Source organism: Tupaia chinensis, unplaced genomic scaffold (assembly GCF_000334495.1).
Source record: "Tupaia chinensis unplaced genomic scaffold, TupChi_1.0 Scaffold000316_1, whole genome shotgun sequence".
NCBI classification, from domain to species: Eukaryota; Metazoa; Chordata; class Mammalia; order Scandentia; family Tupaiidae; genus Tupaia; species Tupaia belangeri.
Window position 1 is genome coordinate 3,525,841 of NW_006159809.1, and position 5,303 is coordinate 3,531,143.

General features: G+C 43.2%; 1 protein-coding gene across 1 annotated transcript in view; it reads right to left on the reverse strand.

The window, feature by feature from the left end:
• SEMA4F (ssemaphorin 4F) overlaps positions 1 to 5,238 on the reverse strand; it is a gene marked incomplete in the record, with an annotated part of 34,188 nt that extends 28,950 nt beyond the window's left edge. The window contains 2 exon segments of the mRNA XM_014588887.2: positions 51 to 121; positions 4,969 to 5,238.
• Positions 5,239 to 5,303: the final 65 nt, after the last annotated feature.

The window sequence follows — 5,303 nt, forward strand, 5'->3', positions numbered from 1 at the left end:
TTGTGCGGGGGGCGCCCCGTGCTCCCTCCGCTCAGACCCAAGCCGCGGGCCTCGGCCCCACTCGGGTCCCCTCGGCCTGGCTCGGCCTGAAGATGCAGGAAACACGATCCGGCTCCGCCCCCTAAAGAAGGAACCGATGGGCAGGCCTTTTTCTTCATCCAGCCAATAGAGATTGAGTAGAGGCGGGGCTTAGGAGAGAAGAAGCCCAACCCACATAGAGGCGGAGCTAGGATCCGATGAGTGTGGAAGTTCTAACTCTGAATTGGGCTGAGGTGTCACTCCAGGACTTCGGAGGGTTTGCCCTGACTGCTTTAAAAGCTCAAGTGTACAAATAGGAAAAATATATGGGTAACTAGGTACATGCACCAAGTTTCTCAAAATTATTGCTGTCTCCAGCATTTAATTAAGGAACCCTGTGTGCCAGACACACTCAAAGCACACGGAAAGATACACTGAGACCAAAAAAAAAAAAAAAAAAAAAACGTTAAAAATCATGGACTTTTCCCTTGGGGAGCCCACAGTGTAATGGGACTTCAAAATATAAGCAATAACTGTAAGTGGACAATTGCTATACAGAGAGATGTATGTTTGCTGCAATAATATGCTGTGAATTCATGGCAGGGATTGGTTTTGCCTGAGAAAAACAAGAAAGTTTCCCAGAAGAGAGACATTTGAACTGAGTCTTCAAACATGAGTAGGACTTTGACGATGGGGGCAAAGATTGCCTATGACCATGTCCACTTAGATAACCTAAAGCAAACAGAGGTCCTGGACATAATTCATTATCTCCCCCATCCCAACGTGGCTTTTACAAGCACTTAGTTTTCTAATTTTTAGCCTTGCAGGTAATCTTTACTTTCCCTTCATTTATCCTCCTTTATATTAGTTACCTAGACTAAATAGAAAGTGAACAAATTAACCTCAGAATTTAATGGCCTAAAACATCAGTAAGCATTTATTATCCCTTACAGTTTTTCTGAATTTTCAGAAATTTAGGGCTAACTTAGCTGAGCAGTCTGGTTCCCAATCTATCCTGAAGTTATACTCAAGATATCAGATGGGGCTGAAGTCATCTGAAGGCTTGACAGGGGCTGGAGGATCCTCTTCAAAAATGGCATACTTCTATGCCTGGCAAATTGGTGTTGGCTGTTAAAAAGTGTCTCCGTTGGGAACCAGCAGTTAGCATAATGGCTATGTCGCTGGACTCCCACATAGTCAATCGTGGTTCGCGTCCCGGACCCGGTGGCTTAGAACTCACGCCGGGCGCGTGTGCGTGCGTGCCCAAAATCCCGAGAGGAGAATGGAGGAGAAGGGATTGCGGCGTGACCATCCCCCCGGGGGGTGATTTCTCGCTTTCTGTCTCTAGCGAAAAAACCTCTCAAAAAAAAAAAATGTGTCTCCGTTTTTCTCATGGACTTCTCTGTGGAGCTGCTTGAATGTCCTCTCAGAATGGGTTGGTTGCCTCAGATCAAGTGATTCAAAAGTGTAAGGCAAAAGTCACACTGTCTTTTATGCCCTAGACTTAGAAGTAACATACAGTCACTTCCACCATATTTCACTGGTCACACAGACCAACCCTGACACACTATGGGAAGGAACTATACAAGATGGAATACCAGGATTTCAATGGACCATCTTAGAGGCTGGCTACCAGCTCTGTATGTTAGTCACCTACTCTGATCATTGGGAGTCATAAATGACTTAATCCAATCTTTTCTTTCCATTATGAGCATAGTTCAGAACTTTATCGTTATTCACCTAAACTATGCAATGGTTTCATTAAAAAATAAACACAAAACAAACAGAAAAACCTCTGTCTCCTATCACTCTCCTTACAGATTTTTAATCTTTTTAAAGCATAAGGTCTTATTTAGTCATTCACTAGTTATTGACAACCTACTATGTTCCAGGCATTTTGCTAGAGATAAGATGATTAAGATACACTCACTGAGTTCAAATTGCTTAGTCTAGAGGGAAAATTACACATTTGAAATCATACTTCAAATCTCTGAAATCTAACATCAACCTTAACACAATGGGAACCTCCTCTGAGTTTCTTCCTCGGCACCAATATACACCTCTTTTTAGCTACTCCTGAGCAAACTAGTGTAGGCATTGCTACCTTCTCTGAATATGGTTTAGGTATTTTTTTTTTCTTTTTTGACTTTTTCTTAAATTTTTTCAAATTTCTTTTAGAGGTTTTTGCTATAGGGCACGTGCTCTCGCCAGACAGACAGACAGAGACAGAGAGACAGAAAGCAAGAAATCATCCCCCAGAGGGGATGGCCACACCGCAATCCCTTCTCCTCCATTCTCTTCTCGGGATCTTGGGCATGCATGCACACACGCCCGGCATGAGTTTAAGCCATCGGGTCCGGGACGTGAACTGCGGTCAACTACGTGGGAGTCCAGCAACATAGCCATTACACTAACTGCTGGTCCCAATTTTTTCAAATTTTTGACAGCAACATGCAATAAGATGTTCATTTCATGTGGCAAAAATAAGTTCATTATTATACATGGCAACCTAACCTAATCACACTTAAGTACATATAGTCACAACCTATTAGTGAAATAAACTTTACACAAACCCATACTTACACTACATTTACCTTTATTTTAGGCTCTAAACCCTGATATTTTCTATCATATTGCATTTTATTCTGTCCATTTTTAAAAAACACTGGTTGCATCCCACTAAGTTGATTTTACTACCCATTAATGGGTTGAAAAACCTCACTGTGGGAAAAAAAAAACTGTTCTAAATAGTCTAATTCATACTAATAAATATCAATTTTATAATTTACATTTTCAGGACATATTTCTCTCTCCTCAGATTGTGGTACATTCATCCAACTGCTTATTGAACATTCTCACTTGGTGTGACCACAGTCACCTTGATTTCAACATGCCCAAACTGAACAGTCATTCTCACCCTCACACTAGTCTTGAGTAACTGGGTATGTGATAGAACAAACATTCCCTTTTTCTGTATATGGCACCACTATCTTTCTAGCTGTCCAACTCACAGACATTGCATTCATTTATTCAATAAGTATTCATTGAGTGTTGTTATCATTTGACTGTCCCCTCCAGAACTCACATTGAAATTTAATTGTCATTGTGACTGTATTAAGAGGTAGGACCTTTAAGAGTAAATTAGTTATCTCAGGAGCGGTTCCTGATTTTTTTTTTAAATGAGTTTGCTGGATTTCCTCTGTCTCCTACATGAGCTTCCTCATAATGTGATTTTTTTTTATTGCCATGTTATGACAGAGCAAGAAGGCCTTCACAAAATGCAGCCCCATAATCTTAGACTTCCCAGCCTCCAAAAGTGTAAGCCAAATAAATTTTGTTGATAAAAAAAAAAAAAAAACTTGTCTGTTACAGTAGAAAATGGGCTAAGACAAATGCCTACTGTGTTCTAGGAACTATTATTCTGGATTCCTCCTAGGCATTCCAATCAATCAGGAAGACCTGTTAGTTTTAACTCCTAAATGTGTACACCCATATTTCTGCATCCCCTCTACCAAGACCCTAATTCCTTTGCATATTTTTCAACAATTCCAGCCACTATCTTCTCTTACCTGGTCTACTTAACTTCTTGTGACAGTCTTGCCCATGACCAGCCACTGCCACCCCTACTTCAACCCCTCACTCATTCCCTTTAGGATGGGTAGAATGTTCTCTGTAGGACACAAATCAGATTATGCCACTCTTCTGCTTAAATACTTGTTCACCCCCACCTTTACTATGGGGTGAGGTTCAAACTCCTTTTCTTTATGCCACAAGACCTTACATGTTCTGGCCCTTTTCATACCCCTCTTGCTTCATCTTTATTTTTCAATAAATGCTATTACATATTAATGGAGCAATTTATAAAGAATACAGAAAGGAATGAACTGTGGCCTAGTACAATGGGTGGTATGATTTGGTGTAAGGCAGGTATTGGGGTTGAGCATGGTAAGGTAGGTGGGGGTCACTTATAATGGACCTGTAACCAAAAAGGAAACATGAACAGTTTTCGGGGGTTTTTTGGAAAGGTTTTTGCTACAGGGCGCATGTACTCGACAGAGAGACAGAGAGATAGAAAGCAATAAATCACCCCGGGGGAGTGAGGGGTATGGCCACGCTGCAATCCCTTCTCCTCCATTCTCCTCTTGGGATCTTGGGCGTGCACACATGCACACACACACACACACACACACACACACACGACCAGCCTGAGTTTAAGCCACTGGGTCCAGAACTTGAACTGCGGTCGACTACATGGGAGTTCAGCAACACAGCCATTACGCTAACTGCTGATCCCATATGAACAATTTTTAAGCCAAAAAATAACATATCAGAATAGCTTTACAAGCATAATTCTAACATCAGTGGAAAAGATAATGTGAACATTAGAGACAAAGACTAATTTAAACTATGTGAGAAAGAAGAGCTGTTAAAAACAACTTTCCCTTTGGGACTGCGTGCATGCATGCCCAAGATCATGAGAGAAGAAAGGATGGCGTGGCCATCACCCCTGGGTGTGTGTGTGTGTGTGTGTGATTTCTCGCTTTCTGTCTCTGTCTTTCTGGCGAGCGCTCGTGCCCTATAGCAAAAACCTCCCCCCCCCCCAAAAAAAAAAAAAAAAAAACCTTTCTCTTTTTTAAAAGTTTACTTATTTCTTCTAGGTGAGAAAGAGAGAGAACCTCCAACGGGATCCTACTTCTTTTAGAATTATTTTTATTTAACTTTTATTCATATTTAATTTGATCAGAGAGGGTGAGGGAGAGGGACACGGAGAGGGGAAGAGGGAGGGGAAGGGGGGGGAGAGAGAGAGAGAGAGAGAAAGCAAGCAGCCAGGTCTGGGACTGGAACCTTAGTCGACCATGTGGTAGTCTAGCGCCCTTGACCACCACGCCACCTGCCACCGCTCCCCCCCAACAGGATCTTGATGCTGCAGTCCACCTTGTTTCAGCCTACCTCAATCATGGCCATCTGTGTGTCCTGCTACTCAAGGACGTCCCCTGATAGAAACCAGAACTCTCCCATGTAGGTCAGCCTCACAGGACGTCGGGTTCCCCACGCGCCATTATTCTTTCAACTGAGACACAGGAGCTCTATTGGACAACAGAGAATAGTGCTTTAGAGGGGACACGCACGGGACCAGCAGGCGGCCTAATGTTTCTGTCGCTGGACTCCCACGTGGGGGTCGCTGGGAGCAGGCCTGTCGGCCGGGTTGGGGCGCCGACCCCCAGGCCCAGCGCTCCCGCACTCACCGCGCCTCCAAGTTCTCAGGCGCTCCGGAAGACTCTCTC